Consider the following 23,687-nt stretch of genomic DNA (forward strand, 5'->3'; position numbering starts at 1 on the left):
GAACATTACACGTAAATATTTTATTTTTCAATTAAATTTAGCACTTCAAAATCAATTTTAATGCTTTTTCTGGAAAGAGGTTCAATAGAAAAGTCAATCTTAAGTGACCCTTGCATTATTCAACTGAATACACTCTTCAGCAGCAGCAGAAATCAGACACTCCTTTTACTTTAAAAAAGAATCCTTAGTACTCTTAAATCCAGCTGTACTGTTAAACACCAATACTATGCTCACATAGGAGGCAGTGCTGTTAGCTGAAGGCATGCCCTGTAGATATTTAACTTAGTCCAAGATATGTGAAATGTGCCTTATTCCTGCCAGAAGCTAATTTTCATGTAGCAAGTCAAAATCTACTTGGAAAGAACTTATTTCGCTGAAAATGCCTATGGCTAGATGTCCTACACGATTTATTTCTATGACTTCAGTCATATCCTAAAGCCTCAAAAGTCAAACCAACAAATAAACTGTGATAGGAGAGATCTGTATAGTTTTCTTTTTGTTTTGTTGCACTAAACTGATAAACAGGGAACTAGCAAAGAACAGGACAATCAGTGAGGACTCAGCCATTGTATCTATCACAGAGGTAGATTTATTAATATTTATTATGCAATTACTCTATAGTCACTAAATCTTCCAGTTGAGACAGAGGTAAGAAAAGAACTAAAGCTATACCTTCTTTTACCCAGCTGACCTGAGGGATAGAAGAGGAGAATAAATGACTACTAATAATAAAACTCTCCCTGTGATGTAAGTTTGGAGTTCTAATGAATACCCAGCAATATGGGTAGATACCTACAGTCATCGTATCTCTTAAATTCAAATTCAGATGCTTGCTCTGAGATATGACCTCACGTGTTTCTTAGCTTTTTCTACTGCTAAGCAAAATTAACCAATCTGTCAGCTGCAAAGAATCAGTATGGTTCAACAAAGACCAATCTAAGTGCATGTGGTAAAAATACTCACTCAAATCATTAGAGAATGTTGCACTACCTAAGCTTTCTTGGACTGTCCTATACAATAAACATATGGTGAAGATACAGGGAAAGTTTCAGCAAAAGTGGCTCACACAGACTACAGACAATCACTATTCAAGAATGGAAAAGGAAATAAAGTGATTGCTTCGGCACAGGTGGACTGACATCCATTCTTTCTCTTATTCCTTTCCCCTTCATAAACTGTATTTGACTTCAAATCAGGAGGTCAAACTATTTGAATACCCCATAGTTTGCATTCCATATTAAAAATAATAATTCTTAAAAGGAACTGGAAACACACTATTGCAAAAGTGTAAGTCTTTTCCTTTCATTCAAAACCAAAGTTTTCTCTTTTTATGCAGTAGGGGTAGGTGCAAGGATGAGAAGCATATTTCACAGCATATCACCAGAGAACTCCATGGTGTGCTGTATGGAAAAACAATTTTTTCAGTCTCTGAAAGGCAAATGATGCAGACAAATTTGATAGATGGAACATAAGGAAATCCTTTTCCATTAGGGATTTTTCCCCTTAATATCTTTGTGCTTCAGAACATTTCACTTGCTTAGAAGTGTGCCGATTTGTGCTTCCACTTATTGCAGACAGAATTTTATTTATAGGACCGATGCATTTACAGATATGTATACCAATTTGTGACAGCTGACCTATCAAGATCAGTGCCTGAGAAACTAATTTCCAGCACTGTTAAACACAATGAGTACTGCTGTTATTTGATAAGACCATTGGAGTTTCACTCCTAGTAGAAATATGTACCATGTTCCTACCAGGACCTGGAACCAAAGGTCAGAGAACAACCATCAGCTGGGGGGAGATACATGACTTTAAGATCTGATTATCACAAACTACTTGCAGAGTCAGCACTTGCAGGATGTATTTCAAAAACTAGTGGTCTCTGGAAAGTACATTAAATGGCAGTCTGAGTGTTGTTTTTGGGGGTTTTGTTCTGTTCTTTGACTCTCAAGTTATTGGTTTATAAGAGTTCAGGATATAAAAGCAACTACTTCAATAAAGCTTTTCAATTTAAACCTTCTACATAACTTCTCTTTCTGAAAGAGCCACATTGCTGGCAACCTTACAGTTCTAACCATACATCAGAAGCTCAATCACCCTCTAAAGACAAACCAGAAGAAACAAAGGTGAATTTCAGACAAAAGTGTAATTTCTTGGAAAATTCTGACTCAAGACAAGCTTCTGATCTTTATCAGTATTTACTGTGTTTTCAACAAAAACCACAAGGAAAAGCTTAGAGAGAGAAATTCCAAATTTTAACATTGTTTTCAAGCCCCCCAAACCATATATAGGTCCAAACACACTTCCTCAGCACCAAAGTGAGACAACTGCATGGCCAGAAAACCTGGGAATGTGAAATGATAAAGGATGTCATCCATGTGTCTCGTGAACCTGCAGGGATTTTTCCTGAAAAGGACTGATACCTCCAAAGAAGACTCGACATAAATATAACTTAGGGTTTCCTGTGTTTCCGTTGATAAATTATAAACCAATTTCTACAACAGTTTCATGACACTGTTAATGATGCAGCACCTGGCTGCCCAACGCTTATTTGAGCTTAGTTCCCCAGGGGAACTCATACTGAGATGGCACGGTAAACTTACACCAGACAATATCAGAAACAACTCCACAGAAGCGTGAAGACCCTCATCAGCATAATGAGGCAGACAAACCATTTGCTCAAATAAAGCAAAGCTGCATGCATTTAACACAGATTTGCAAGATTTACTACCTCCTTTGATCGCAATCAATTAGATTGAGAGCCTGTGTGCTTCCTCACTTAGGAGATGAAACTGATGAAAAACTCTATTATTTGTCACACAAGTAGGTGTTTGTCTGAAAAATCTGTATTTTCATGCTGCTCTACTACACTATAATTACATACTCCTTGAAAAGTAACTTGAATTTAGTCTTCCTAACTCTGCTGTGAGTGCTCAAACCACTGGACTATGGTAAATTTGTCTCATGCCCAAATAAATGGAGATGCAAATTATCCTAAACTGGTAGGAAATATAGCTGGAAACTTGTATTAGCATAAAAAGTGAATATTTAATGTTTATCTCACAATAGTGCATAAGAACATTTACATTATATAAGTTCATGATGCAGTTGTTACTGTTCAAACAATGCATGTCAATGCTAGTTACATCCATTTTAAGTATGACTTCTCAGATACCTCCTCTACTTTTCAAGGAAAATGTGATTCCCATAAGAAGAATAAAACAATTATTTTTAGCACATTTACAGTAGTGTCTGAAAGGGCATCAACCCAGAGCCTGACTCTTTTACCTTCCCAAAAAACTGAAAACTTTTTTCTCTTGACTCCTTTGGAGCTAAGGGTACACCATCCAAACAAATTAAACTTTGGAACCCCTGCCTCAAAACCCGAAGTACTTCTAACAAAGAGAAATGGAAGAGAGAGAACAAGGCAGTCAGTTCTCATGCCCTGAGATAGTGACACCTTTATCAGCCCAATTATATTGGCTATATGAAAGCTTTTCTGGCTATGAAATTAAATAAATTAATTTGTGCCACTCACAACATGGCAATGCTTTTAGATTAATGTTGAACTGAAATGGATTTCAATTCATTGACAACTTGTTTCTTAAACTTCAAGCCAACATAATTTAAATCAAATGTGTTGTCCTTGTACCATATTCATATATTTGGCATGTTGGAACTTATGACTAAGAACTTACAGAAATATTTAACATTATAAAAGCAGACTTCAAATAGACACAATGATTAAAATAACAAAAAAATACCAAATCAATAAAAACAGTTAAAGTTTACAGGCAATTAAAACAAGGCAGTGGCCCAGTAAATAAACTGAACAAACTGGACACTCCCATGCTGCAATTCTACTGGAAAAAAAAGAAGTTCACTTAAAAAGTAAGTAAAACAAATATTTACATTTTATCCAAGAAGTCTTTTTAAATGCACTGTATCTGTAATCTAGAGATTTGCTGTCATCCAGTATCATTCACAGCAAGGCATTAATAGGATTTATACAACAGACTTCTTAAGGAACAGACAGGACTTCGTGGAACATCTTATCCTTCTTTATGACTGGAGTAGCCTTGCAAAATTTTTTCATATGAAATATGGAATCATAACTAAGAAAAATTAAACATCTTTTTGGAATTGTGTATTTGTATAATCTGTAATTACATAAAATAGGATTAGGAAAATATAAAGGCATTGACACTCGTACTTACAAGCAAATCTGATACAACGCTTTTCTATAATAGCTACATAATTATTAAGAATATTCAAAAATCTCTATTCTGAGATTTTTTAATTCATTATTAACTATAAGAACCTGGACAAGATAGTTCAAGGTAGTATTCTGTGTTCTAGTATAACCCTATCTTCTTTGCAGTGAAATAACTGCAAGTCATCAAGGTGCACATATTTATTCTATTCTATTCTGATATTCTGCATTTGTTTATACTAAAGACACAGCCTGCTTCCAAACACCCACAATAGGGTGGAATTCTTATCATTAGAATGCGAGTCTATTTAGATAGGAAAAAAATCAGCTTGTGACAAATTCTGTAAGGCTACTGTGAAGGCTGGAAGTAGTAGATATGATCATCAAGGTATTACCGCACATTAGAAATCATAAATATCCAAACTGAGAAACAAGGAAGTTAAACAACTCTTTGATACTTTACGTAGTACTATAAGATTTAATAAAGTATTTACTTTTTTTAAGATGTAGATACAGATAATATGTACTTCAAAATGTTGGTACATGTTAGGGCTCTTGAATTACTTCATTCGCTGACAATTCCAAAGGTCCAACTGACATTTCTGTATCTTTGGAAAACTAAAATCTAAGCCAAATATTTGAGTTTAATTCTAAGATAATACCCATCATCAAAAAGTTGCATCACAGGTCTACAAGGGTATATGGACAGAAAGCACCTGGGATATGTTGAGAATATCTACACACCCCCAGCCATAGAGCCACGGAGAACTCCAGAGCATACCAAAATTATGAAGCAGGGGACTGCGAACCAAGACTTAAGCAATACAGAAAATCTGAGTCTTTTGGATGAAAATTTTATCACATCCTTTTTAATGCTCAGAACAATCAATTTGTCATTATAGGGATACACAAGGATTGTAGCTGCATGGTAGAAGTTCAGAGCATGGCAGAGAGATCATGGAAAGCTGCTTTCTCTCATTCCCAATACTTCAGCAAACAGGACCATCTCGAGACAGTAAGCCCTTTAAGGAAAAAAATTGAGGATTAGAAAAGGGCTGAAGGACCCTGGCTTTCTCTGTGGATCTATGAAGCACACTGGTGTAGGCTGCTGCTTTAACAGGCCTTTAAGAATACGAGGTCTTCTGGAAGAAGAATACAGCTTATTCTTCTTTTAGTGTTTCGTACATGTAGTGTGCTATGTAAATTAAAATAAAACATCTCTAGAGAGTAATAGGAAGATGAGCATTAGGCAGTAAGATCTTATGATGAACACACCATTCTGGAAAAACTTATTTGCGTTTTTGAAAGCAAAAATAATAGCTAACAGAAATGAAAATATGACAATAAACTTCTAAGTGGATTTCAGTTCTGTTTCATAGAGTCTTGTGAAAACTCAGCTAAGAAATTGTAATTCATTCCCTGAAATAAGAACAGTATCTCATGATTTATAAATCAGCTTCTAAGTAGCAACAAGGAATGATACATGAAGATGAGCAGAAATGTTTTGAGGTAGCTTAGCTTAACTCGGCATTAACAAACTACTTATAGCTTTATTAACAATTTGGAACAAGAAATAGCAAACTGCTAAAACCAAATTTTCTAAAATGCAAAGATATCTCAAAACAGGAAAGCACTATAAATATGTCAGACTAGAAGAGAGAGTAAAAATAAATGGGAGCAGTACAAATCTAGAAACGAAATAGTGCTATGCATTTTGCTTTGACTAGAAGTAAACATTATTAAAAAAGAAAGAAATGTGAAGCAGAGATTTACCTATTGAAAAAATGGAAATTGATGTTAAAAAATTCTGCAGGGTGAAAGTGAGCTGCAAATGGATGACAAGCTTGTAATACAGTACAGTGGCAAAAGTGTGATTTGGGACTCCATGCGTCTCATGGCATATGCTGCACAGAGAGCAGCCACAACATAGCTGCGAGAAACATGCAATCTTAATACTGCATTGAGCATCTGTCCAAACAGGATTTAGGCATGCTGGAAGAAAATCAAGGCATAAGGGGACAACTACTGGGGAGGAGGAGTCAGCATAAGAAGAGTAGAAGAAGCAACTGCAAGTATCTAAGATAATGATAACTAGGAAGTTGGAGAATTAGAAGTAACGCTGGCTATAAGACAAGAAAACTACTGCTGTTGGCTTCAAATAAACTACAGAGGCTCTTTCATGTGAAATCCAAACCAGTTCCTGGAATCGTTCTTTCATTCTTGATGTAGGCTGCAAAAAGAAAAATGGATAAAAAATATCCAGACAAGCTCTGCCCTTTCAACAAAATAATTTTTCATGAGAAGCCTCTGGTGTATCATGGACATGAGTAAGTGCATACATGAAAAAAATCAAAGAGCAGCCCGACAGCCCGGTGGTTGCTGAATTCACCAGAGATATCTGAATCGAGTCTGTGTTTCACAGAATTCTGATCCTGAATTCTGAGAATTCAGATCCCAGCCAACAGTGATGAGGATACTTAAGTGTGGAACCATTTGATTTGTGTCCAGCAGTGCAAGATTTAGCCTGGGATCACATCAGCTTATCAGCTCTTAAGTGAATGGATTGATCACCATCTTAAATGCTAGCATGGCCATGTTTTTATTAGTCACAAAGGCATTAGTTTGTGCTTTTTGAGGAGTGGAATAATCCCTGAATTTTTGAAAATCTCTAATATTTTCATACCCAGTAAAAAAATCATTCACCACTGCTGAAATGATGGAGCAGATAGGGAGCAACTATGCAAAAAGTGCATAGGAGCTGTTTAAGGCCCCAGCCTTACAATTACTTACAGATGTGCTTCAGATTAGCAAATGTACATAATACCAAAGAAGCCTGAGAGTTTCTCTTATATAAAGGTAATTGAGCATATAGAGCAAATAGAACAGAAAATAAAGTTCAAGAACACTGAAGGAGGGATTTGAATAGGAAAGAGCAATTGACCTGAACTGACATGTGTAAGGAAACAGACATACACCACTGCTCTTCTGAGAAGCACTGCGAGACAAACAGCAAACGTCTGGGAGTAAGATGCCACATGAAGGCTGCCCTTGCAGCAGCAGAGTGCCCTTCAAACCATGTAAGGGAACATGCTCACAATTAAGAGAGAAGAGAAGCATTAACTGAATCACCACCTACATGAATTGTCCCATGGCTTTCTTATTTAACATTTAAGAGAACACAAATCTCCAATCGTGCGAACAAAATACACTCCAGCAAGAAGCTGAATAACAACAAGCTGACAATTCTAAAGTAATTCAACGGGCTTAAACCAAATGAGAAGCAAGGAAATTACATTAAAAACACAAATTAAAATCAGAAACACATTTTTTTTTTTTTTTACATGCAATATCAAATACGGCATCAAATCACTATTAACCACAGAGCAGTTAGGGTCTAGAATAAGGAGTCTATGTCATTTATAGTAAGTGATGCTTAATAGATACAGAAAACCTAGAGGGAAAGACTCCAACACCTAACCCAGAACTGTGAGGGTATTTTAGGAAGACCAAAGACTATACAGTCAGAGGCTTTGGTAGAGGCATTTCAGCATTAACATTCTTAATTCTCTAGAAGCTTGAGTGAAAGTATTTATTCAGCTCTTGCTCTACAAATTCTGCTTTGCACTGCAATCAACAACTTTGACCTTACCTGGCATAACTCAGCAGTACCTTGTTGCACTATTTTTATGGTTCTTCATTCCAGAGTATATCAAGTATTTGGAAGTGAAAGGCAGTGGCTCTCTTTATATTTTTATGAGCCATTGCTCAGTTCAGTTTAATGAAATGGCCATGTTATTAAAAGCCAACTACTTTATATCTAACAACGCGCTATTACATAAATGAAGATTAGGCACATTATGCCTTACACCAGTGATATTAAGGAAACTAAGATGTACATGTATTTGTGTATAATGCAGCTATTTGCAGAACAGTGACTGAGGAGTTTCATGCAGAATTGAAGTAGCAGTTGTCCGTAAATCTACCGCTTTTATTGACCCAGTAAAAGACTTCTCATAATCCCTTGGAATGGTTCAGAATCACATACTTTATATTTTATATTCCCTGTACATCAAATTTAATGTTATGGTGAAAGATAAGTTATTAATATTATATTTCTGTCAAAATCAGATCTTGCTCTATTAATAGGCAGAATGAGACATTTTTGTGCCAGGAAGTCACTGAAAGAGCAATGATACCAATTCAGCATCGGCCCTCTTTCCATGTTGTGACAGCTTGTGAGTATATTTGATCATTTATGTAACACAGAGAAACATATACGTTCTACCGCACCAAGTCTGAACAGAACGGTACAGGACAGCAGACCTGCAGGAAGTGGAAAAAAGGAGCTGACAGACCGTGAGAAGATAAATGTAACTTCATAGTTTTCATTATATATTAGTATAAATAAGCCATTTATACTCTAGTAGAAGAAATTGCTTCAATCAATAGTAGTCTTTGAAGGAACAGTGAAAACATGGTGATGATGATAGAATAAATTAGTAGGGGGACACTGCAGCAACACAGGTACTGGAAAAGATGCAGCATTAAATGAAGCAATCATAACAGTGATGATAACGATATGAAAAAGAATATTATCCTCTGATAGCACCTCTACAGAGTGCCAGCAAGTTTCATTCTGTCCCCATATGTTTACATTTCATTTCCCAAGCACAAAATCAAAATGCAGGGAAAGATATGTTGAAAACAAATTGGAACAAAATATTTTCTTCTAGGATTTTACTGCTTTTTTCCTGCAAAGCATGCAGATAACCTCCACCCCTGTCCATCTGCACTCTTCCTGCTCCTCTAGGTTTCTAGATATAACAGTACTCTATAACATAGCAATGTTGTTGAATCAGATGGCAGCACTGCTATAGCACAAGATGTGTAGCATCACAATTCTATCAAGGGTTGAATAAACTAATTGTGAGTGCCTAAGATACTGCTGAATCAGGCGCTTCCCAGAGGTACTGCAAATTACCAACTGATATGAACAACCATGCCTCTAAAATTAAAGCTGGTAAGTAATCATAAACGTTAGACTAATAGATGTATAAAGCCCACAACAGATGTTAACAGTGACTGGCTCAACAGCAGGATCATCTTGCCACTGGTTTGGCTATTTGAAAGACAAACCAACCACCTCATCTTCCTCCTGCAATTTAAAAAACAAACAAAACTGCTGTCCAATGAGAGACAGTGAGTGCTGGAGTCCAAGGATACTCTAAACACTGTTGTCATATGTTAAATGCTGAAAGAAAAGTCAGGGTGTTCAACAGAAGCTGGTTTTGGACAAACCAGAACCAACTCCTTAAGCTATTACTAATTATATGTGGACCAAATGCTTTTTGGTAGGAGACTACCAGCTTTTGAGAGCAGAACTACCCTTATCTATGCAATGGTGAGCACAGTAGACTGTTTCATAAACAAACAAACAAACAAACAAAAAACATTGCAAATTTGGATCTAACAGCAAAGAACAATTTATGTTCATCTATATATGTTCTCCTGTTCTCTGCAGTGTAATATCCAGCTGTGGTGATTCACTAAAATTTTTGCTGGCCAGGGAGAGTAAGAGATGATGCATGAGCTGGAAAACCATCAGAGCTTGGTATCTTTTGCAGTCATTCTACATATGAGCTCTGCATTTATGCAATTAATTGATACACTACAGTTGGGAACGTCAAAACATCTGCTGTTTTCACAGTTCATTATTGGGATTTTGGATATTATCTGAGTGGAGTGCTTTTGAATTCGACCACCCTTTAGAGAACTCCTAAGTGGTTTGTGCAGTTTGAACAGTCAAACTTTTCATTGCCTTTTGTCAGACGACAAAGAGACCATGGTATGATTCTACCAGCTACAGACCTTCTGAAGCTTGGCCATCACGAATTCACTTTCTGATTCTGGTTGATGGTTCTGAGTCATCTCAGAATGAATGAAAAGTTCAGCCCATTCTTTGATATGGCCTGGTGAGCTGGCTTGTCAATTGTGTATTAAAAAATGCTCCTTTCTTAAACTCCAGGTGCTTTTCAAAAGCTCTACAACTTCAGGAAGATTTTTTTTTTTGTTGAAGAATTATTTTTTAACTAAAACTTTCAATTAAAAAGTTTGAGATTCACCATCTTTTAACACTTTCCATTAATTTTGTATATATTTCTTATTTTATTTCATTTTACCACCCTTGCTACTACCCTTTACTACCCTTGACCTGCTCTGGTTATAGGTAGTGGAATCTAGACAACTATCTACAGAACACTGAAAATTACTGTATTAAACTGAAGAGTTAGGTTTTTACTGACTCATAGAACATGATACAGAATGGCTTCAACAATTCACAGACATTTAGCTCCTAAAAAACAAAGAAATTAACTACAGAAAAAGACGTAACTTTGTGATTGGTAACAAGAAACAAAAAAACCAAACCAAAACAACAAAAAAAAAAGAGATAGCATTAAGTAAAGTATGAATTTTCTTTTCCATAATGATGTACTCTTAATGGTTTTCATTAACATCAAGCTCTACTGAGAATGCTTTCAAAAATATCATTTTCCATTGGTTTTGTTACATATATAAAACAGGTTTTGTGAAGCAAATAAAATCAACTTAGTCACAAAGAAAATGAGCAGACAATATACAAACACTGTATCCACAGATAGCACAATTTATAAAATCTTTACACCATTTGCTAAGTACTCACAAGGATTGTAACAACACTTAGCTAATATTTGATTACTCTCCATAAAGAAACCATGGTAACGCTGGAAAATATTTTTCTAATGTTACTATTTAGGAATATTTTGCTTACAGGGCTTTTGTTCTTCTTTATTTTTCCCCACTTCAAAACACTGGGAAGACTTTTTAGCTGGAAGTCCAGAACTTCTGAACAATTTTAGGCAACAACGGACTGTGCACATAAGGTATATAAGAAAGATTATAGTAATATATATCTTTCCTCAGCCCCACAAGCTAAAATATACCTGAAAAACTTCATCTCTAGAAAGAATGTGGTTATTACAATAAAATAGTCAAAGGTAAGAAATGAGAGCATATAAGAAAGCCAGCTTGTACTATCTGTAGTGCTTAAAGACTTGCCTTTCAGATTCCCTATCATAGCTTTAAAGAAAAAACCAAACACACCGATCTCCACAAAGCATTATTAGGAAAGCTCTATATCGTGTTCATAAGGACTCAATAATCTTATGCAATTGCTCCAAAGCTTCTTTAATATTACACCTGACGCTTTGATTTATGATGTTGCAAAGTGTTGAGAAAAGCGTTTTGATTGGTCAAAACTAATTGAAAGAAGAAATGACTTATGCTGTGCCCTCAACCTCAGCCTCATCGAAGGCCACAGGCAGGCAGCAGCAGCCCCAGCTCTATGCGTCAGCTGGACTCTGACATGGCCTAAAGGCCACGCTGCCCAACGCTGCCCATGGGGACAAGGCAGCAGCACTCTGGGAACACCCCACAAGCCAGGTGTCAAACTGCAAGCTGACCACTGTAGCTGAGAGTCTTAGAAGATTTCTTCCCACAGTGCAAATGGCTCCTTGCCACTGTGAGGAAAGGATATTTGGCAGCAACAAGCAGCGGGGTACTGGTATGCAGAACTGGGGCTGAAATGTGCAAAGCTCACTGAAATACGGATGCAGAAATATGACAAAGAACTACTGCAAATGTATTTGAAGGGGAAAAACTACATGCATTGCATTCGTTAAAGCCCTTCCTTACTGCTTTAACCTGATGTTCTTTTTGTTGCTATGGTGATTGTTATCCAGTCATTTATACATTTAAGGAAAATATCAGTATTCTCTCTCATGAAATTCTAAGTGTGAGAAATCCTTCCTTAATGCAATATAAAGACTATTACCTCAATAGACCTATCAGGCATTCATTTTCCTAAGGTCTTCTGAGTCCATTTAAACTTCTCTGTTCCACACATTCTGCAGCAATGAATTCCAAAACATAAGCACACAGTCTGTGAAAATGTACTTTCACATTCATTGTAAGCTGTCTGCCTGTTCATTTTATTAAGCATCCTCTTGATTCTACTAAGAGAAAAAAATGAATACTTGTTCCCATTTTGTCTTTTCATCTCTTCGTTTCATAAACATCTAGCCACACTCCCATTCTTAATCTATTTCCTGAGCTAAAGAGTTACAGTCCTATAGTCTGCTCATATAGAGGCAGCCGAGTGCCTCCAATCACTCTTTTTTCCTCCTCTGCATCTCTCCTAGTTCTTCCAGATACATTTTACATAGGAGTATGGAGGGAAAAAACACAAAAAAAAACAAACCTAACAATAAAGAGTGGTCAAAATCATCCCATAAAAATTGGACAACTGGTGTCGTGATGCAGTATGAAATCTTTACTTTAAAATGAACTGAAAAGAGTTGCCTCAAAAACCTGCTTTTTCTTTAACCTGCATTTCATTACTAAAATGCAGACACAGCTGAACAAGGCAAGAGGAGAGCAAATGTCACATGTCAATAGAAACTGAATGTATTTAGATAAGATATGTTTAGAAAATTGAAAATAAATTCTTACCTACTATATCCACACTAAAATGCTGCATTATGTAATGTTTCTTGGGAAAAGAAACATTAGTTCAGTAGGAAAAGGTGATGAAACACTCCACTGTATTAGCTGGGGACTCCCCCTAAAACCTTTTCCTTGACTAAGCAAAAGGTGTTGTACACAAAGTAGAAAGCTTTGAGCTAACAATGATCTTCTTCCTTTCACTAGACTCAGAGTAAAATTGTTGGTATTTGGCTGTTGGCATTTCCTCATAAAACTAAGGGTAATTTGCAGCAGTTGCACACCACGCTTCTACATACGTTCCAGCCAACACAGATTTTTTTTGTAATGCACAGAATTCCCTTGCAGATCCCTGAATTTCTGAAGGCTAAGGGTCTTGCTCACAAATCAGATGAATTAAAGGAAACAAAATTAACAGCATGTTAATAATTATTGGCTGTTGTCCACATCTCCATGGTACAATATTCCCAGCTGCTTTGGAACAGGCTTAGGACAAGCACTAATGGTTGAAAGGCCCTACAGTCTGCTGGCTGTCTATCAACTTAGCAGCTCACTATACTTGAGTGGAAATTTGCCTGTTACTGAGCTAGAAGGGCCTGCATTAAGCAGCTAAAACAGTACCTAGCTGAAAGATTTCAAAATGCAGCAACTACCGGGGGTGATGTACGAATATCAGGTGACAAATCCCAACACCATATCCACCCGGAAGATGCTAATACAATGGTGCTGAATAGCGCTCCCAAGGTCATAGTGAGCTGACAACCTGTGCTCACATGAGCATACAGAATGGACACTGTCAAGGATGGAGAAGAAACTCTGACAGCTGAGGTCCTTCCAGAACTGACAGCTCAGACTGTGACAGTCATGTCTGTTCGCTTCTCAGAGGCACAAGGAGGATTCCTGTACTGAGGGCTGTCAGGCTGGTACCTGCAAAAGCACTCACTCTTGGAGTGCAGGAAGGAAAAAAGATTTCACTGTTTCTCATCCAAAGCATGCTGAAAAACCTGGTTGCCCAGCTGGATTGAGCACCCAGGTCACAGGCCCAGCATCCCAAAAGTGACAAGTCTTTGCTGGTCCTTCAAAAGGGAGATCCCAATTACATGCAGCTCTGCCAGCAGAGGACTTTGCCTTCACCCTGCACAGTATCACAATCATCCAAGGTCATAACTGAATAAAATATAATGTTCTCCTTTAAAAATATGTCCATCCCTACATTCACCTAGGGTTGTTATAAATGACATTTGTTCATCTCTCCTTTAGGAAACATGCAGTTGGCATTACGTACATATATCATACATGTCTACATGTAACACATGTAGATGTGTATCTGTATATGACGAAGACTGTGCAGTTTCCACTAGTAAGAACACTGCTAAAACACAGCTAAGTTTAAACTGCCTTCCAGCACTAAATATCACTGTCATACTGGAGGGCAACAAACCAAAGTTGTTGGGTTTTTTTCTTTTTTGTTTTAAATCTCCATATTCTCAATTCATGTATACGTAGACACTCTCAAAGAGCACTAGGCTTATTTGTATAACGGGCTGCATATGAATATGTCACAAACTTTTGGTTAAGGAATCTCACAAAGCTGAAAGATGAGCAATCGCATCAGACAGTGCCAGTCACCCGCACATCATTGCTATCCTCATAAGCAGCCAACCACTTCAACACACATTTCTTCATGGACACGTTACATGTCACCTAGTGGATGCTGTGAAAACTGCTGACCTTACAATTCATGCCGGATTTCTCATTCAATATTCTTCAATAAAACAAACTGATATCCTTCCCATCTATGGCAGGTATGGCTTAGGATCTGAAAACATATCAATGATGATGCAAATTACTAAAGAAAGCTGCATATTAATGCGCTTCAGGTGAATATTTATATCACACTGTGGAGGAAAATAACCAAACAACACACAGGGTGTTTGACATTTTTTTAAACACCTTCCTCGTAAACACCACACTCCTGCAAAGATGACCTGAAAAACAAAATGTTCTACACAGGAGGAAAACAGAGAAGACAACTGTCTCTTGTTTTTTATTTAAATAGCTTCACTGGTTCTATTGAAGAACAATTCTCTACCGTGGTACTTTGGGACAGTGAAGAAGGGGAGAGTGAAGATGCAGGTATGTTCTGGCACCAACCCCTGCATATAGTGGAATTTATTCAGTGTAACTCGAGCTGTTCGTAGCTGCTATTAGCAAGACTAACCAGACTCATACTTTTGGCTTATTTCCTACATAACATGAAGATGTTTGTATATAGAAAAAAAAACAAAAGAAGTAAGGGAAAAGAAGGAAAAAAAGAAGACAGGTTAGATTGGACTACCTTTCCTAGTCTTCACAAATGTCTATTTTTAACTTTTTCCATTGAAATGTAAAGCCAAATTGATCCCTGCTGTGAGTGCAAACCCGGTAATCTCTGCAGAACTGCACTCATTCCACTAGTTCTGACCTATGATCCCAAACACCTTTATTGCTTTATAGTGAATATCCTGCGCTCCAATACAAACCACAGGTGTATATACCTCTCATTGCCACCACTCGTACTTCATTATTCCTGACGCCCATACTACAGATCTTGTTAGCTTTCTCCCAAGATATTTGCCCTAAAACAACAGTAGCACAAATGTGCCATAAACTTCAGCTCAGGCTCACTGTACCACATCATTCCAGCCATGGAACAATTAGCATCTTGTTTTCATTATTATATTCATTTTGTTTATGGATGTTTCACACAGCTTTTGTTTTCCCCTGGAAAAGGTTCTCACCCAGCACCTTAATGCCAATTGAAATTTGATGGGCTCTGCTAAGGCTCTGATCATCATGGTTGCTTCTGTTTAGCAACTGCCTTAGGATCCAGCCTGCCCAGCTCTCGATTTTCTAATTAATGTTATTTCTTCAATTAGCCCAAATCCAACATGGAGTTGGATGTAAAATTGAGGAGAGAATCCTGAAATGGTGAAGTAAGAGCCTTAGGTTTTCATGGGGGAAAACACAACAAGGGTGGATGATACTGAAGGATAGCAACAGATGGCAGTGCATTCCCTGCCACTTAAGTCTCTGAAAGAGGGACAGGTATTTTTCAATCCTTATAACAACTTGATTACTGCTGGCTTTACCTTCTCTCCCCCATATAAATACCTATCCATATAAATACATTAATGGTACTGCAAGCTCTAAGGGATTTTGACAGAATCTATAAAATGGTGAGGGAAAAATTAGGCTGTTCCTTTATGCTGATCATATTGAAAAGCAAAGTGTGTCAAGCAGAACCCACCCCACACAACCCTAAACCTTTAATTAACAAAGCTTGATATTAAGTTGTACTCAATTTCAACATGCGTAATTTGCCGCTGTGCTCCCAAAGCTGGTCCATATGCTTGTGAGGCACTTTTTCAAACTCTCTTTTGGGCACACTACAACTATCATACATTGTGCTTGTTTTATAATTAAATTTGGCATAATTACTTTACAGAGTGATCAGTGACAGTCTATTGTTCAGGAAGAATTAATCCTCTGAGCCTCCCAACATCATTTTAGTTTCTGGTTCTAAATGAGATATCAAAGAATGTAATTTATAATAACCAAGATCCCAAATGCACTCTTTAATACAGCTTCCCTTCTTATAGTTGCTCAGTAGTGAAGTGCTCCTGAATTAGAACACTTCCAGAGTAATGAGTTACCTGTGCTTCACAGGACCTCTTGAATGGCAACAGAAACCCAGCAAAAATGCTTCACAATATCTACTTTTGATGCCTTCTCCTTCTATTACCCCTCTGAAAATACAGCTGCTATAGAACCAAATCTATCATGTAGGTAACATCCTTCCTCTATAAGATTATTTACCTCTCAAGAAACAATCTATGAAATACCATGCTAATTTATGCAGGTTTTCAATGAGGCACTGGGTTGAATGAGGATTAAGGTTGAGCAAAAACTGGAGCTGCTCTTGCAGGAGAAATAAGGCATTTTGATTTTCCCCTGAAATGAGCTGAGAAATCTAAGTTGGACAGCATCAAAACACTCTGTTTAGACAGCTTCAATTCAAACAAAATGTCCTGACAAAGTGTAATTCTCAGAAAAATCCTTTGCAAATCTCACCTATTCCACTATTAAAACATGTTTTCCTATTGTTTTCTATTCATTGCAATCCTAGTCCTTAATTACTTCCTATGGATCAGTAGCTAAAGCACATTATAAGCTAAAGCACAACATAAAATAAATTCCTGCAAGGCCCTGCAGTCCCTCAGGACTGCATGAGAAAACCTGATCTGTGATGCAAGACAGGAGATATTAAAACAGTTCAAAACTGGGTTCTTTTTCCTGTTTTGTGTTTGTTTGCTTTTTCCTCCATTAAAATAATTGCTTTCCTCATCCAATGAAATGCTTTCATTCATTCCAATGAAAACCTGCCAACCAGCTACAACTACAGTTGATTTTTTTTATTGCTATGATTTTTCTAAATACTGTGTTAAAAAGTTGTTGTTCGGTATCCATGATTTATTTGGCTCCCTGACATATCAAAGCTTAGTCCTTTCAAACATCAGTGAGGTTCATTTGTACAACTGAAAATGCTGGTAACTGAGCTTCTGCAGGTGAGATTCCAAGGAAACCTCACTGTTTGTTAGGATGACCAGCATTTAATACTGTGTGATATAGGAACTGAATAGAAAATCATGGCAGAACACATTTTGGGCAGTTTGTGCAAATCTGCCTGCTATCTGATAGGTAAAACAGGAATTTGTTCAGAAAGCCTACCATTTTCTTTTAATTGATCAGTGTAATGTAGCAAAATAAAGCTGAAGACTATAGATTTGGTGTGAAGCACTGGCAGTCATTCAGCTCATGTATCATGGATAAAATTAGTGGGTTTATAAGTGAGGTTGTGAATATTAACAGCAATGTTGCCAGTAAATCTGATTACAAGCTCTGAAGTCTGCAGATGCTGGAGTCATACATGACCATCACATCTCTAATTTTAAAGAGGAACTCTCTAGCCTCTACAGCTGAAGAAAAAGCCTGGCAACACTGAAGTGTAACATACTCACACCTGCACAAACTAAACAGCCCTTATGATTTTGCTTAAAGCAAAGAAAAAGCAGATTAAAGAAAGTATTGTCTTCTCTTTCTCTGGACAGAGCTATTAAAGAGAAATATTTGTTGGAGAACATAAGATGTACGAAATATTCTTTTCTGGAATGTTTTAAGCAACAGCATGCAAGATTTTTTTTTATTGCATTTTTCTAAGCTGAGGAATACGATAATGAAGAGAAGAAAAAGATCTTTCTACCACTCTTCTTGTTTTTTAAGCCCACAAACACTGCAAGCCCAAGGACTGCAGGTGCCTCAAGAGGCCTCACAGAAAAAGATGCCTCTGATGCCTCATCCAGGACGTCCAGGCTGGTTTTCATTTACTTCTATTTTCTCTTTAACCAATGACTTAAGGTTAGGAATCATATCTCTATATGCAGAACAAGACTGAAGCCAATCTGCCATCTATTATTACAGCACAGAACTTATTGTTTCTAACAGACTGCCTAGGTTTTCCACAAAACATGCTGAATGTAAAGTCTACCAAGAAGCAACCTAATATCGTTACTATTTATCTCCTCACTATTTGATGAACAGAGAAGTTTTGAATCTCAAAGAGCAGTGGGAAACAAAGTTGAAAGGAAGAGGACAGAACGCTGTAGCAAAACACAAAAGAGGAAGAGATAAGGTCGGAGAGAGGTGGGAGAAAAGGAAGGGCTGTAAGGACTCAGTAAAAATGCCACAGCTCAGAAGAGAGGGCAAGCAGGCAGGAACATGCAGGTTTTTGCTTTGACTGCATTCACCACAAGCATCACTTACTGCTAAAGTACCGACAGACTGATCACACAAATAACATACTTTAAAGAGCTGAACATTTGTTTGCTCCTCCCAGAGCACCCTCAAATGGAACGGCAAAATATTATTGCCTGTATCTCTCATGAGCTATCTAATAAGGACCTATTTGAGTCTTCTTTCTTCCACCATTCTGCAGATATCATAATGTAACTAATCTAAAATTACTTTATAAAAATGCTGTATTGTAATGCAATCATTTCTCTCTAGCAGAGTAAGCAGAATTCCAAATGATACAATATCAAACATTAACAGCTGCAAGTATGCTTTTGATTTATATTATACAATCTCAGTTTATTATTGCAGAATAAATGCACAAAAGAAAAAGGCAGATACATTACAGTTATGCTGCTTCTGTTCATTTTCTCGTTTTTAATTTCTTAGAATTAGAGGTCATATTTTGAAATATGACTGACTTTTTATCTAAAACGTTAGCACTGACATTGTAATTTAAGCATGGTACAATAAACAAGCATGGTAAATTATCTCATGTTCATACACAAACAGCATGATCTCTCCATTTCAGGAGATGCCAGTATATGATAAAGGAAGCTTTCAGGATAATTACAACATTGTACAATGACAGTCATAACATTCACTCCAGATTTCTTCCATGGTCTAGAATGTATGCATCACCAGCCAATCTTCCCTTGGATGCATGTATGAGGCTTTCACTGCCTCAACAAAGACTTGTGCACACTAGCAACGGACATAGTTTTGGCCTCAATTTGGCAAAGATTTTAAACGTACCAAAAAATTTTGGATTAGACTCAGGTTAAAGGTCTTGCTGCACCAGGGCCCCTTCCTTGCTTCCCTGAAATGCAGAACATCACAATAAATAAATATGACCAGTAGCTTTTCTCACAGGCTGTTCAGATAATTCCTCTTGAGCTTAGAGAAATCTGTCAAGAAGAAACAACAAGCAATAAAACTCCACAGGGGAACATACTTCAGATGCTGTATACCACTGGTTTCTGTGATCACAATAAGGTAAAATCTGAACAAAAGAGGTCTAAAATAATGCCAGTCCAGACTTCAGTATTCCAATCCCCTGCAGCCTTGAATTTACTGTGAGATGAGGGAGATGAATTTCAGTGCTCCATGTTGTTGTAATGGCTACAGAGCTCTGCATATGCATCCTGCCTGCAGTGCCCTCACCTCCAGCAGCACTTCCTATGCACTCAAGGTTCACTTTGTTGTATGCAAATGCTGAGATAAAGCAGAATGAAACAGATATTTCAAAAATTTCCCTTTCAAGGCAGGCAGCAAGATCATCCATTATTCAACAAAACATTAATCATCTTTTACACCTGGACATACCAGAAAAATATTCTGATTCTGAAATCTACACTCAAGAACTCCTAGGAAACTAATTCAATGGAACCAGCCACTCCTTTTAAGTAAAGACTAGCAGACAAGTTTTCAAACTCAGTTTGATTTTTACATGGTATAGAATTAAGACCTCTTTGAGAAAAGGAGCAGGACAGCAAACCAGGTTTTTTTACACCAGGGTTAATTCCAATTTATTCTCCATTTCAGACCAGAATCACACATAGGTAACTATCCAGAAGACATATACCGCATCCAGGTATTCAACTCAAGCTCATCAAAAGAGTTGTAGGGTATGAGCAGTGTTTCACTTTTTCACATCAATGGACACTTCAAGATAGGATGGTGCAGTATTAGTTGTCAAGAAACAATGACCAGTGTTTTAGAAGGAACATAATGCAGGTAACACAAATATGTCAGTAGAACACTTATATTGGCTACTTCTCCCCCATTTATAGAAGTAATGTCAGAATTAACATATAATTTCATGAATACAAGAAGTTAATGCATCAGTTCTGTTTAAAGAAATAAAATTGGAAATGATATTCCAAGCAAGATCCTCAACCACAAAATCTGATCAAGATCACTTGATTTTACTGAACATACACTTCTGCATGTCAGCTGAGGTTCCAGCTGATTCTTTACCACTTACATCTTTGGTAAATGTTCCTAGAGATTTTCTATCTGCATTAGCAAGAACCTTTCAGGAACACATATATATCCAGCCTACTTTTATATTATTGCTTTCTATGCAACAATACTGTGGACAACCACATCATAGACTATCTGTATCACCAAACTATCAAAGAGAAATCTCTGATGAAGTAAAACCTTGCAGATGAATTACCTTTCTTTTCACCAAGTTTTTATTGGCTTCATTTGGTCATTCTTAACTTATGACTAATACAAGTGAATGGCAAATGAGTCTCTTTATACCTTCTACAGTACAGTGTATTAAATTATTTTAATGTAATGAAATGGTCAACATGACATTCCATTTATTGGAAAACTACACTTTGGAACTGTAGTCCAAAATAAAACTCTGTTTAACTTTACAGAAATAGAGATTTTCCAGAGATTTACAAAGGAAAGAACATGGAAGGAAGTTGAATTTTTGCAAGTATGCTTTTAAATATAATTTTCACTCAGCTCTGTACATTAACCAAAACATACAGAAAGCTCATAATAAAGTAAGAACAAATTAGTGGTCTTCTTTCCCTTCTATTCTCCACTGATTTCTTTTCTCTTCCCAATTAAAACATGTTGTACACAGAAACAGACAGTGTTATCAGCAGAAATATGACAAGGTTAATAATCTGGTTTAAAGGAATATAATTTTCCCTTGCAGGCAATTGCTGCTATCAGTTTCCTGTGGAAGAACAGTCAATAATGTCTCCTAATCTCTTACAACAGGCAAGGGACAAACATTCTATTACAAACTAAATAAATGAGAGAAACTTTAATTTGACTTGCCTATCAGAGCAATACTCCAGTAATTATTACAACTGTGGCTGGCATCTTTTTCATTTTTCTTATCTAGTTTTCTTCTGGTTAGATACTGCTTCACTAAACTATAGTAATTGCTACAAACAAAAGCCAAGTTTTGATACAAAAATACAATTATTTGCCACTTATCCAGTCTTTTCTAACTTCTGCTTATTCCCAACTCTGCTCACTCTGTTCAGTAATCTCAGTATCTTCCTCCACACTGCTCTCTCATTATTCCCCAAGTTAATTTAGTAGGCTGCTATTCACTTCATATTTAACTACAATTTCTGTTGTGCCCCTGGAGTCAATTAAGTTGACTTCTTCAAGTTACATACAAATTGCATGTTGCCATGCATATTATGAGCCAACCTCTGCATCTATCCTTAGAAAACAAAATATTCAGAGCAGTTATAGCCTATTAAAAAATGACTGCGGCTCAAAATCCAAAAACAACAAACATTGGTAAGAGGATATACTTAAAAGACTACCAGTGTTATTCATTGGCTTTTCACTTCTTTGAGAACTGCATGAGTACCAGCAGCTCACAGCAAATGTAATGTTCAAAAACTTGTGGGGTTGTTTTTAATCATCATAATGGTGAACAGAAGCTGCCACAATGACATGTGGCCAGCAGAACACAGTTCAGCAAAAGAACCAATATGAGAAGGCTTATAGCTCTTCTGCTCTTTAATTCAGGCTTTTTTCATCTTTACAAAATTTAGTAATCTTCCCCTGCTTCAAGGAGCTACCACAGCAGCTGAGAATGTATGAGGTATAACCAAGATTTCATTTGATTTGGAGGGTAGAGAGAAAGGCATTATTTCTCCATATAGTTCTACAAAAAAACCTAGAATAGTTTCCTAGCTACCAGATAATGGATATGTAATTTTATGTAGGAATTGTATTTCAAAATTGCATATACCTTCTAAAATGTGAAATTTGAGATATATATTAAGGCCTAGGGATACATATTTCTGTTCAACTCATTATTTACATACTGATAGTAGGTATTACTACTTCAGTCCAGATTACTCTGCCACAATGAAAGGCAAATTGAAATGAATTTGATTCTAAAGTTGTGAATTAAAATGAAAAACGCAAACAAAATTTCTACTAAGTATAAGCTCTAAGTGTATTTTTGAGCAAAGTACTCATTGTCAGAAATCCTTCCACTGTGGGTTTTCAGTCTTTGTACATTAGATGAAAAATACTTATTTTTGAAATAGGCTTTTTTTTTTTTTTTTTAGTAAAGTGAAAACATCAGAAGACCAGAAGACTTCTCTAGGAGCTCTCCACTTTGGATTCTTTACAGAAGAAAAACTTTTAGGCTTGCAACCTCTATTTCAATGATTGCAAGTCTAACTCTGACCTGAAAAATGAACTAAAGGAAATTCTACCTGTCTATAAATGAGTTATTCAACTGTTAATTACCCTTGTACTGAAAAACCTACAAGGAGACTCATAGACTATTTCTGAAAATGGAGGAAAAATACACAAATTTAAAACAAAAAAGCAAAAGCCAGAAGAGATTTTGAGCTTGTAGATTTGGTGTGTGGGTTTTTCCTCATTTTACTTAGAAATAACAGAAAACCCCCAATGAGCCATTTCTGACATCAAACAGGATTCTAACCAGACTAAACATAACAGAACTATCCAAGTTTTAAAACTCGTCCAAGGAGTAAGCGAGATGAAAGTGTTCTGCCTGGTCTTCTAGCACTCGTTGAAAAACATAACACCTTGAATTCAGTTTTTTTTGTACCTAGTGTCATGCCCTAAAGATGCCTTTGAGGTATAGAAACAATAAAATAACAGGACATGAAGGCCATCTACTGCAGCTAGTTGAGAGCTTAACAGCACAGATTTTACCTTCAGCTACCTTAACTCTTTTCCAGATCAGAGAGAAGACTGAAAATGTACAAACAGTAGTCAAACATGCTGTAGTCACATACAGAAGCAACAAACCATATAACTCATATAATCTTATCTTCCCACATGTAGAAGTGCTAATATTCTGGTCTCCAACATACTAGAATATAGAATAATAAGTATGTCTGTGATTCTGATAATATTCATTAAACGACACCGAAGATTAAGACAAATATATGCACTTACTGGTTTAAACTGACCCCATGATGTGCTTTCACTCTCATTAAAATAACAGGTGACAGGAGAACAACGATGACAGAGCATAGATCCCTTAATTTTAACCACAGACCTTCCA

The 23,687-nt window shown here is 36.7% G+C and overlaps 1 protein-coding gene across 8 annotated transcripts in view; it reads right to left on the minus strand.

Annotated features, from left to right (window-relative positions):
• Nucleotides 1-23,687, minus strand: part of GRID1 (glutamate ionotropic receptor delta type subunit 1) — a 522,559-nt gene that overhangs the window by 61,322 nt on the left and 437,550 nt on the right. The window lies entirely within an intron of this gene.

This window comes from Gallus gallus, chromosome 6 (assembly GCF_016699485.2).
Source record: "Gallus gallus isolate bGalGal1 chromosome 6, bGalGal1.mat.broiler.GRCg7b, whole genome shotgun sequence".
Taxonomy (NCBI): Eukaryota; Metazoa; Chordata; class Aves; order Galliformes; family Phasianidae; genus Gallus; species Gallus gallus.